Source organism: Ambystoma mexicanum, chromosome 2q (genome assembly GCF_040938575.1).
Source record: "Ambystoma mexicanum isolate Mex_15411 chromosome 2q, UKY_AmexF1_1, whole genome shotgun sequence".
Lineage (NCBI taxonomy): Eukaryota > Metazoa > Chordata > Amphibia > Caudata > Ambystomatidae > Ambystoma > Ambystoma mexicanum.
In genome coordinates this window covers 926525006-926538104 of record NC_090924.1, presented here as the reverse complement: position 1 = coordinate 926538104, position 13099 = coordinate 926525006, and positions in this window count along the sequence as shown.

Below are 13099 nucleotides of genomic sequence, written 5' to 3'. Positions count from 1 at the left end.
CTCTCTTCTTCCAGACGCAGTATGAGCAACTGCCTGCTGGAGTTAAATCACTGTGTTTTCGGCAGTATTTGCACCAGTTTTTGGCGCTAATATCTCTGAGGAGGGACTTGTAATGTGGCTGTGTTGGCACCTTGTGCGGGTGGCTGTAATAGCGCCAGCTGTATTGGCGCCAGCTGTAATAGCACCAGCTGTAATAGCGCTGCCTACTTTTACAGTCAGCAGTATTTGCGCTGGCTCATGATCCGGCTTAGCAGTTTGACGGCAATATTACCATTACCGCCGCTTTTAATGGTGACCGCCAGACTTGTGATGAGGCCCATAGTCTTTTGCCCATTTTGTCGATGCAAAGAATATTGGTGTTCCTTTCAAGGCTTCCTAAAAAGGCATTTCACTAGACTAGACTAATGCTACAACTATTCATCAGTGTAAAGCAGCTCCTGAGGACAGTATTACACTTGCTGAGATAAAAGTACTATGAACTATTTAAAAGGTGGGGAGGCCCCCATCATTCGCTTGGAGAAACAGGGAGTCATTACAAGTCTGGCAGTAGTGATAAAACAAACATAGCCTAATTTACAACATATTTACCATGGTGCAATGTCACTTTGCACTTTCAAGTACACTTTGCACTGCACTAAAAACTATTTTCCGATTCATGGATCAGACTTTGCACTAGTCCTTCCTACTTTGCGCTGTGCTGGAGCACTTTGCACGACACAAAGCGCAAAGAGTTGGAAGAGCCAGCACAAATAAATAAACAGGGTTCATAACATGCAAAATCCCCATTCAATGCAGTAAATGAGGAAGAACGAAAAAGAACACAGGTGTGGGGAGGGACGCACCATGTAAATAACGAACACGCCCTTTCAAGCGGTAAGGAAACTCTATTCACAGAATCCATTGTGCAATTGCCTGGAGTCCAAAGGAGAACTCATATCTCGCAACTTACCGCTACCTGAAACACATCGAAAAGTACTAAGTGCAGTGAAAGCTCAAGTATAAAAGCGCAATGCTACCCTATTGAACCTAAGACTTTCACAATGCCGGACCCTGCTATTCTAGCACTAATCCTACTACATGGAAGAAGGAGGAGGAGAGCCAGAATTTTGCATACATGAACCACATTATTTGGGATGCCAGGTGAGGAGGTGTATGGGAGATACCGATTCCCACCCCATGTCATCCATGATCAAGGAGTGGGAGAAAAACCTGGCATCACCCACCATGTTCTAGCACACACTGACACCCCTGGTGAAGGTACTATCAGCCTTTCACTTTCTGGCAACTGAATCATTCCAAGACACCACAGCCATTGTTAGGGGAATATCACAGCCCACACAATCCAGGTGCCTCTACAAGGTATTGTGCTGCATCGTAGCATGTGTGCTTAGGCACATATACATGCCATACACACGGCAGGCAAGGCAGAGAGTGCACCAGGAATTCAACACAATTGCACACATTCCACGGGTCCTGGGAGCCATCGACTGCACCCATGTAGTGTTCCAGCCCCCCCCAAGAGACTGAGCATATCTATCAAAACAGGAAACATTAGCATTCGATTCATGCACAGGTGATCTGTGATGCCAAGGGGCACATCATGCATGTCAATGCAAATTACCTGGGAAGCATGCATGACAGCTACATCTGCCGCCATTCACCCATATGCCAGGCCCGGGCATCAGGAACATTTGGAAACACCTGGCTCGTACGTGAGTATCAACTATCACGCACATACAAGCAGTCACATGACACACAAAAAAACAAGCAATGACAATCAATGCTCACAACAACCATTTCCCCCTTTGCAGGGGACAGTGCCCACCCGCTCTTACCATTCCTGTTGACACCCTTCAGGAACCCAGCCACCCCAGGTGAGGCAAGCTACAACATAGCACGCACAGCCACTAGGTGCATAGTGGAGTGCACATTCGGGGTGATCAAGTCACGCGTCTGCTCTGTTGACCACTCAGGTGGCGTATTACTATATGCACCCCCTGTAGTATGCAAGATCGTTATGGCATGTTGTGTCCTGCACAATAGTTCCACACGTCGCTGCATAGCACTAGACCTGCAGGAGTGACACAATCCTCATCCACAGGCACCACCCATGCCCTTAGTAGGCCAAAGGCCATAGGGACAGGTCACACGCAATCAGGTTGTACAATGATACTGCATCTGAACTGCAGCCCCTGTGGAGCACACACAGTGAAGTCACATCCTTGATTCCCTTCAATGATGCAACATTGCCACTCTAACTTGCCCATAACAACACCCTGAGAATTTGCGTCTGTGAGAGGCAAACTGTGTGTGCCCCATAACACGAAAACTACAATGCCAGCCTATCCACATCCATCACTTCAAGTGCACACACCATCTACACAGTCATAGCAAGTGGAAATAACACGGTCCTTGTCACAGACACAAAATCATAAAAGAGTGAAGACATCAGGCACACTTTCACCTTACAATGTGCTCCCCTGACTGGCATGCAACAACTGCAACAAAGGCCTCACCTGGCTGCCATATTCATGATGCCTCCATCTGCACCATTGCTGCTGGACTTGCTTACGTCTATCCAACACAAGTCAAATCTCAGAACACAGTGAAGACATCCCTGGGCACAATGTCATCATACCATGTGCTCCCCTGAGTGGCATGCAACAAATGTAACAAAAGTCTCACCTGGCTGCTATCTTCATGACGTCTCCCTCTGCACCATTGACGCTCAACCTGCTTACCTCCACCCAACACAGGTCAAATCTCAGAACACAGTGAAGACATTTGAAGGCACAATGTTACCATACAATTTCCCTGAGTGGCATTGCACCAACTGCAACAAAGGCTTCACCTGGCTGCCATCTTCTTGATGTCTCCCTCTGCACCATTGCTGCTGGACCTATGTTTCCACCCAACACAGTTAAAATCTCAGAACACAGTGAAGACATCCCCAGGCACAATATCAATATGCCATGTGCCCCCCTGACTGGCATACAAAAAGGCCTCACCTGACCGCCATCTTCATCTTTCACGCCTTGAAACACTTGTGTATAAGCGCGCTATAAATAAAGTATCATATCATATATTACCAGGGCTTGCAAAATCACATTGCATGCTCACATAGACATGTAGTGCATGAAAGAAAGAAAACAGGACTGCCTTGAGGAATTCAACATGGAACAAGGAGATGTGACAGCTATGGTCTTCCCTCAACACCTTAGAGCTTTGCCTTCCAGAGCAGGCTGCGGCCCCTGTGAGAACTGCCGCTGAGTTAGGTGGCCAGTGGCCTGCATCGGAGGCTGGTGCACAATGGATGGGTCAGCACCCCTAGATACCCAGGGCTCTGGCTGGGACACCTATGAGCTATGCCCTCTGGAGAGACCCATGGCCCCTGACTGCCAGGTGCAGCTTCAGTAGCACTTCCTTGGGGCACCTACTGGACCCTGGGTCCCACCAGGGTCTTCACCTGCCGGGCTTGCTTAGCCTCGACCTATGCAGCAAGGCCCTTTGGTCCCCACATGCTATGGGGCCCCAGACCAAGCATGGAGGAGTCCGTCCAGCTCCCGCGACACATGTCTGTCCCACGGGGTGACACTTCCCAGGCTGTCTACAAATGAAGCACCACATTCCCCATCAACATGTGGTGCACTATGGCCAAGAGAGGATGCCCCCTTCTATCCACACTCGAGGTCTGAGGCAAGCAGCTCTATGCACTGGCCCAGAGGCTGGCTAGATTAGATCAACCGAGGCTCCACAGTGCTGTGTTACCATTATAGTTTAGGGGGATTTTGACTTAGAGGCATTCAGTGATAATCCCATAGGTGACAGCTTCACCCCTTTGACTCCTCGGCCAAACACATACACCAAATGTCTAAACACGAGGTTCCTTACGTACTTAGCAGGATTACTGTTGCAACAACACATCATCAGTAGGGTAAAACTAACCTGCCACACAATGGTCTAAACCCAGCTCACATTCCCCATTAAAGGATGAAAAATCTAATATTTGCTGAATTCTGCTTCACAATGATAGGAAGAGCCGACATGGAAGGATCAAAATGTGAAGTCGCTATAAATGCTTGGCCGCCACAAGACAGTTATCCCTGTTGTAATTTTCTGACACCTCCTGCTGGAAACACAACAAGTCAGAAGGATCATGAGGCCCCACTTACACGGTCTGTCTTCATACGTAAAATGGAGATACAGCAAGCCTTAGCCCTTTGTCTTCACAGGATGTTTATGTCCTCCCTGAACTTGCCTTAGGACACTAGCGTTATCATAGGACAGGTGTACTGTCCCAGTCAAGCTCTCTAACTGCCAATGTCCCTGGAGCGGGTGTGATGCTGGAAAGGCAATGGAGGAACAGGGCCTCCCTATCTTTGTCCTGTACTCCCTTTTCATGTATGTTCTGTGTTGTTTTCTGCACAAGAGTCCATGTGGGACTCCTGGCAGTGCAGCTCTTCCTCCTTTTGGTTTGTGAACAGACCCTTGGGATACCCTTATGGCGAACATGGGTGGGGGTACAACCTGGTGCCCCTAGTGTATGTTTTTGGGAACCAGTGTGTGGCCCACAGAGCAGGGTATGGGCTGGTGGCAGCTCCATGCTGAATTTGACAGGTGCTCTGAGTATCCTCCATTTTTGGATACCCAAGCACTGCCATTTGAATCAGTTGATTCCTGATAGGAGACAAGATGGCCCCTGTGGCCTCTTGCTTTATATTGCCTGTTACCTTGTTTTCCCAAAGTCCTGGGAAGCCCTGACTATGTCCCTTCCCCTGACTGTCTGTTGGGTGGAAGTTCCATATATGGTATTGTGGGGAAGTCCATGCCAGACTGGCTGGAGCCTTCCTAAAGACTGTATGTTGTGGGTACACCCTTGGTGTGAGACCTGGGTGATTGGAGTGTGGTGGGTTTCTGAATTCTGGTGTTTAGTTTAGTTTATTTGCTTAAATAGCGCGCCAAACCCAGGAGTATCTGGGCGCTTTTGCTTAACAATACAGAGGTCGTTACAACATAGGAATGCAGATTATCAGTGCAGACAAGAAAACTTACAAATGAATGCACAGTGCAGTCCCAACATGGAAGGCAGTAGTACATGAATCGTGCAGTAAAATAAAATGCAATATTAGGTATGGAAGACAGCTGTCCTGTGTTACAGATCAGGACACAACTCTTCGGCCAAGTGTGCAGTCTCCAGGGCATTCATCTAGTGTTACATATCTAGGCATAGGTCCTAGTGAGGGCATGTTGATAGACAAACATAAGAGACAATGAGCTATTGGGGCCATTAGTGTAGCTGAGAAAAGAGCCACGATTTCACCATGTTTCTGAAGGAAGGGAAGGAGGGTTCTATTATGAGCTCGAGGGGTAAAGAATTCCAGGTCTTGGCAGCCAAAACTGCGAAACTGGATCCACCAGATTTGTGTCGTTTAAATTTAGGGAAGTTTAGGCAGTGAGATTAGTTGGTTCTGGTAGGTCTAGCAGATTTTTTTCTAGAGAATTTGTCGGCTAGGTCCTTGGAGGCCAAATTTGCCAGGCATTTATGGGTGATCATCAGAGTCCTTGTATAGGGAGCCAGTTGGTATCACGTCTAGCTTGTGAGATGTGGTTCGAGCGAGGGATTTAAGGCTGATCTAAGGGCATTATTTTGCATCACATGTAACTTATTTAGGTTGCTCTTGCTAGTGCCTAAGTACAGAATGTTGCAGTAGTCCAATTTGGAGAGTATGGGTGATCTTGCCACTGTGATGAACTGTTGGTCGACAAGAAGGGTCTGCATGTGTTTATTAGTTTAGTGGTGTATGCTGTAGAGGATGCCGTAGCATTTACCTGTCTGGAGAGCGAGACAGTGGAATCCAGGTAGACTCCTAATGTTTTGGCTTCCTTGGCAACTTTGATATTATTCCCATCAATGTTCAATGAGGTGTAATGGGCGTCTAGTTTATTAAGTCGTTGCCTGGATCCGATGAGTAGAAGCTCGGTCTTATCATCGTTGAGACAGAGACCGTTTTAGCCATCCATGTTTGGATTCTAGAGTAAATTTCGTTTAGAAGTGTGGAGTCTTTGTCGTATGAACCTGATAAAATAATGAGAAGTTGCATATCATTCACATTATTTGTGTAGGATACGCCAAGGTCATCTAGGTGGTCAAAGAGAAGCTTTGTGAAGAGGTTGTAAAAGGTTGGGGAGACACAGGAACCCTGCGGAACTCCGCATGTGATAGAGGATGGTTCTGTGGAAGCTGAGGGTGCAAAGACTCTCATAGATCAGTCTGAGAGAAAAGAATGGACCCAAGCAGCAGCTTTTGTGGAAAAACACGCAGAAGTATTTAGATGAGAGGTTAGGATGTTATGGTCAACTAAGTCGAACGCTGCCGATAAGTTTAGCAGGAGGTGTAAGGCCGGGGTTCCATTGTCTTTCGCATCATCCACCTGTATTTTTAAGGAGAGCTGTTTCTGTGCCATGCCTGGGTCTGAACCCGGATTGTTGTAGGCCCAGCAGATTATTGGCTTCGAGATGGTCCTGAATTTGGATGTAAGGTGCTTTATCTAAGATTTTCAGAAGAAAAGGAACAGTAGTTATGGGTCTGTAGTTGGTGGGTACGCTGGGATCGAGATTGGGTTTTTTGATCAGGGGCATGACCCAGGCATCTTTGAGGTTTTTAGGGACAGAGCAGGAGGTGAATGAAGTGTCAATAAAAGAGGTGATGAAGGGAGCTAATTCCTTAGCCCCTTCCTTTATAATAGAGGCTGGACAGATGTCACCAAGACATCTACTGGGCTTAAGGCTTGCAATGATATTTTCTACCTCCTTAGTGGTCACTGGTTTGAAATCAAATAGGCTGCAAGGTTTTGGTAAAGGGGAGTGGCGTTTTCTGGGTGTGGCCATAGATGTGAGGCTGTTTTTTTGCTTCGGTTTTGGCTTGAAGGGTAGTCATTTTATCTAATAGTGCCTTTTGGATGTTGGCACACGAGAGGGCTTCTTTATTACATGAGTCCGGAGGAGCTATGGGAGACTCCAATTCCTTGAGGATGGTGAAGAGTTCTGTGATTGAAAGTGTCACTCTTCATTTTTTGAATGGCAGTTTTGTAAACAGTGTTGACGTTTTCCTTATTCATGCCTGTAGGATTTGTTATCCAGCTAGTTTCAGCACATCTTTTAGCTTTCCATAGGGTCTTATGTTCAGGTGTAAAGCATTTTTTAAGGTGTGCTAAGGGCTTGGCTTTTCTGGATTTAAGGGGAGCTATGAGGTCTAGGGCTTGGCATAGATTCTGGTTGTATAGGTCTACTAGTTTGGAAGGATCCGTTTCTAAGAGCTCAGAAGGGTTGGTGATAGGCTGGAGTAGAGGGAGTATATTCTCCAGTGTGATCATCTGGTTATTTCTTGTTACAGCAGCAGCGGCTCTTTGGATGTTCGGTGGAGGATGGCAGATGTCATGGATCTCAAATGAAATGACATGGTGCTCTGACCAAGCACAAGGAGAGTTAGAGATGATTTTTATATTGCAGTTTAGATCTGCTACGCAGTCAAGTGTTCTGCCTTTGCAATGAGTAGGATCGGAGATGCGATGTAACAAGCCTAGTTCTGACAGTGAATTTTCTAAGGCAGTGGCATTAATATCTAGGGTGTCATATAGGCCGAGATTTAGGTCACCCAGAAGCATGATTTGGGATATAGGCTTGGTATTTTGGGTAAGGAGGTATGAGACGACTTCTTCGAAAGAGGACATAAAACCAGGTGGTGTATAAAGTAGGTGGATGAGAATTGTGCGTGTGGTAGATAGAGGGAGTTTGATGGAGGGGAGTTCTCCAGAGGGAATTGGATGACTGTCGAATTCTCTGATGCCAAGTGTGTTTCTGGTGATAATAGTGACTCCGCCACCTCTACCGGTAGTCCTATCAGTTCTAATGATAGAGAGGTTTTCGGGGACTGCTAGCATATGAGAAGGTCCTGCTGCCGGATAAAGCCAAGTTTCTGTGACTGCAGAAAGTCGAGGTGATTGGGTGAAATGAGATCTACAATATCTAATGCATAGGTGTGTGTGTGACACAATGAATTAGACAGCCCTGCCCGAAACTTGTATGAATGCAGTGTGGAGTGCTGAATGGCTGGGTGCTTGTTCCAATCCACATTCCTTGTTGTGAGTGTCTGGATAGAGAAGAATGGCCTGAATGCACTGTGAGCCTGATTGGCTGCCTGCCGGTTGAATGCCCTTCTGAATGATTGGCTGCCTGAGCCTGGCTTAGCAGTGTGAATGAGAGACAGAACAGTATATCTGGGGACCTCTCACTGACTAGAATCGTTCAGAAGTTGAAGTCAATACTTGATACTTACCTTGGAGCCCAGCTGGAAGAAGAAGGATTTGCTGCTGCTTTCCTTTGACACAATCCGAAAGCTGTTGTGTCTCCAGGAACTGATCCAAGAGAGGACCTGGCTAGGAGACCTCTTTCTGAGCTACGAGGGAACATCATGTACCAGCTAACTTTCACCAAGGCTCCCTGGAAGTCAGTCATCGAAAGGCGGCCGACCGAAGACGGGGACTGCTGAGGAATCTGAAGTGAAGTGCCAGGACGTCAAGGCCCTCGACGACCATCACTGTCGACCGAGATTTGGAGGACCGCTGTAACCTCGTCGACCGGAGCCGCAACGCTCTATTGCATAAGACACTTTGAAATCAAGGACTCTCTTGCTCATCACTGTCGACCGCTTTGTCCCGCTGGAGAAAGTCAAGGTCGCTGATAAACCGAGGTGAATACGGCCAGTGGGTTTCTCACCACCCGAAGTCACAAAGACGCTGACGAAGATTCGAAAGCCAGCCGTGGTCGAGTCCCGATCGTCGACGCCAACTCAGATTACCCGACGCCCTTGCTGGGCCTACGTTCTTCATTAAGTCCTATTTGCAGCAACAAAATCTCATCATCAAGGTGTACCGCACGCCTCATCTTCGCAGGACATCCACGATCGATCATCGATGAGCACCACAAAGGCCGAAGCTGCTTCCTTGATGACATTGTTCACATTTTCTTCAAGGAATCTCCACGATCCGTGGCTCCTGCCTTAAAGGGAGTTCACTCAAGAAGGATCCGTCGACGACCCATCGAGGAACTCTGCTAAACCAGGTACAGGTAGGAGGGGGTGGCAGTCCATACCGTGGACCACACGAAGAAGCGCTGGGATGAACTCAGGCTCCAGAGCCATGCAAAGGCTGCCCTCAGGGCAGATGCCACCATGGGTGTCAACCCTTCACCTTTGGATCCTAGAAAGGGTCAACCCAGCTGTCCACACCCAGATCCTTAACCTGCAGACACGGAACCAAGCTGCTGGTGAGTACCCACAGGGTGCACTGCTCTACAGCGTTTGTGTGTTCTTCATGGTTATGCATGATTTGAGGTAATCTCTTCTGTACACATCATGTGTGTTGCACAAATCTCAACCGGCATGCAACCACATGCCGATGCTGGGTGTATGTAGACATCTGTGAAGTGGATGGGTGTAGGTATGTCCACTGTCAGTTCATGGTGAGAAAGTGTACTTGTGTGCATGCGATGTGAGTTGCTGACTGCAAGTATTCAGATAGGAACAGTTCCCAGATTGAGATCTGGGAATGTGAGGGACAGTCATGCATGACATCTCTATGGGTTGCTCATTTGCAAATGAGGATTGCATCATCCACACTCAGCAGCTGAGACTGGCACATGTGTATGGTTGTCTGGTAATAACATGTTGCTGTATTGGACTTTCATGGACAGCTGTGTGATCTGTCATGTCTGGCATGAAGGGCCAGACATGACATGTCGTCATAGCATTTGTTGGGGCTGAGAGCAACAGAATGGCTCCTTGATCCTCAGCAATGGGTGCCTGTACGCGTTGTATGATGCTTTGAGTTCGGACTGTCAGGGGTGCATGTTGCTAGATGTGATTGGATGGACATGTTCTCAAACAGAGCTCGTAAAACCTCTCTGTCCGCTTGCATGGCCATGCTGTGCGAAATAAAAGAAGGAATGACTTGTGGGGTCCTGCATGGAACAGTGTAACTTGACAGCTATGGTGTGCACAGCAGACCACTCTGCTTACCTAGGAAGGTCCCACGGACCAGCTATACTCCCATGCGTTTAGCAGTTGTCCACCCGACCAAGGGCCTCCCTGCCCCTCTACCATTGTGTATTGCCTCCTTGGGCCATGCTGCAGGGGGGGGGGGTTCTTTTCCAGGAAGTCAGGGGCATGGCCTGCTTGTGCCCATCGTGATGCTTTGAACTTCCAGTTGCCCACTCTCCGTGCCCAGGAATCTGGTAGTCTGCCACAGATAGCTGGCCAGCTGTGGAATTCCAGGTAGGCGCCAATCTGAAATGTACCCCTGTTGGGCCTACAAGGAGGCAGGACGCTTTTGGCCACACCTCCTCCTCTATCACCCAGAGTACACAGATTTCAAGTAAGCATAGCTGCCTTCCTCTGGCTTACTCTAGACATGTGTATGAGACCTGTCTGCGCTCCACTTGGTTCTCGCTGCCACACCCAGGCTCCGCACATCCCCCATTATATTATGATTGCCATATTGTGTTTGATTTATTCCTAAATATGGTTTGCTATAGGGTACGTACCACATAACCTCCACTTATGAGGTACAGGTAGTATAGCCATTGATTCATTTAGAAGTAAGTTTACAATAATTCCCAGAGGGTACACTCTTTCGTGTCTATTGTTCTATGTCCCTCACTTCCCACTGGAGAAGAGGGTAGCCCTTCTGGGTAATAGTTTCTGGACAGCTGCAGCTTTTTTAGGGCTCTACAATCTAGTTCCTTTCTTATTAGGACTGTAAACCTATTTTGTGGCCCGCTTTAAATTAAATAGGTACAGGGCCCGGCCACCACGTAATTGGTGTGGGGCCAAATGAACCATGCCTTTGCACTTCTCCACCAAGATGATTGTTGCACAGCAGTCGGGGACGATGACCGTTCCACAGGGTGCAACCCCACCCTTCCCCAAGCCAGTGATGGAGGCATTTGAGGCAGCCGTCCCCCTCTCACACAAGTTGTGCCCGGGCCCAGCTTCTTCATACCACTCCTCCAGCCCTGGCCATTGGCACCCGTGTGACCGATCTTACCCCCCAACCTGCAGCGTTGGGGCATGAACTGATGCTCTGGTCCCACAGACAGGCCCAAGGGTGCGAAGGTCGTCCTGAGGCAAGCCACCTGATCTTATGTTACCTGACTAGGAAATCAGATCAGATATGGGAAACTGCTTGTTTTAACCATATTACTGAGTGGTGGGAAATGAAATGTCCAGGAGTCCCCCAGTAATGATGCGTGAAATAGGAAGTGCCCAGTGCAAAATTACCCTCCGGCAGCGGATACGCGGGATGTGGCGTACAGTGGCTGACTCCCCAGCATTGCTCCGGAGGCACAAGTCCTTCTGATTGAGCTCAACCCTCTGAGAGTGTTATGCCGCTAGTGGACCCCAGTAGAGTGTTGACGGTTTAAAACCAGTATCCTGGATGGTGGCCTTAAGGCAGGCACTACTTCATGGCCACATGGCCATCTGTCTCATTGGCCAGGCCCAAATGGCAATCTGGCCAGGCCCACCAGATGGCCTGAGTTGCAGGTGGCCCGGCTGTCTCCCACATTGGTTGGCTGCCAAGCGCGATGGACCCCACTTTGTGTGGGCATTATAGTCTTTGGTATGTGTCTCCCTGTGGGATGATCTTGTTGCGTGGGAGCCGGAGGGGCTCCTCTGTGCTGGGACCGGTTCACCTGAGCCGGTGTGTAGCAACTGGCCTGGCCTCAGTGCGAGAGGCTAAGCAAAGCCAGCAGTGGACAGCCTAGGCAGTACACAGGCTCAGGTAGGAGTCCCAGGGAAGAGTTACTGGAGCTCTGCAAAGCAGTCGGGTCCCCAGGCCTTTCAGGGGGGCACTGGTCTAGGGCATAAAAGGCAGATCCCCGGATGGACGGCATGTTTATCTGCGTGTACGAGGTGATATTGCTAGCCATGCTATGGTGCTACTGATACATGTGATGGGGTGGACTTCCCATGGCCCTGCCTGCAAGATACACCTGGATCACTTCAGCATTGGTATTGTGATGTGGAATGATTTGGTACCATGTGTATTTGGCCATGCGTCAATATGCAGGGTTCACATGTCTTGTAAATTGTGACTCATCATGTTCCCTAGACTTGTGTGACTGTATTCACACTGATTGCGGTGCACATGTGTGTGTGTGTGTCTGTGCATGGCAGTTGATGGTTGACTCATGCTGACATCATTCTACTGTTACTATTGTGCATGTCACACCTGCATTGCCATTTCTGACTGATGTCTATGTTCCCTTTTCCATAGTTGATGCGGCTGGCAAAGAGGGCGGGAGCAGTGCTGTGGAGCAGAACACCAATGACAAGCCCTACGGACCCAGGTGCAAACCCCAGCCATGCACAGTTGACACCACCTCTTCAGGGATCAATGTGGCTGGGGAGCGTCAGTTCCATTGGGCAGGGCTGCTGAGAGTGAGTCCCAGGGTGTCATCGCTGTGGGGGATATATCAGCAGCAGTGGGACAGGGTGGTGACCTAGCCAGGGGTGTCCAGAAACATGGAGGCCTCTCTGCAGGCATCAGGGTGATGGAGGTCAAGGAGGAGGCCATTGCAGACCAGCCCAGGGGTCATGTGGGGCCGCAAGGGTGGTGTTCAGGCTGCACCCCTGGCCCTCAGACAGAAGGATGTTTAGTCCACCGTGAAGGGGTCATCACAACCTCCTGTCCCAGGGCCATCTTCTGCAGTGCTGAGCATCTTCCATGATGCCTCCACCCAGACTGAGGACCCCTTCTGCTAATGTGGCCATCCAGGATGCAGTGCAGCCCGTGCTGATGGGTGCCTTGAGGTGGCAGGCTTCGATGTGTGAAGTTGTACAGGCATTTTGTATGATGATTGTATAACAATGAGCATATGGGCCGCCTCTAGGCACAGTTGGCAGCTCCACTACTTTCCGGGGGTCACTCTGGGCTGGCCACTGCAATGGCCCCTTCCTCTACCTGCTCATCTGTACTCCAGTCATACTCCAGTCAGGCCTCCGTGCCATCTACCACTATGGCCGCCTGTGCACCAGTCCCAC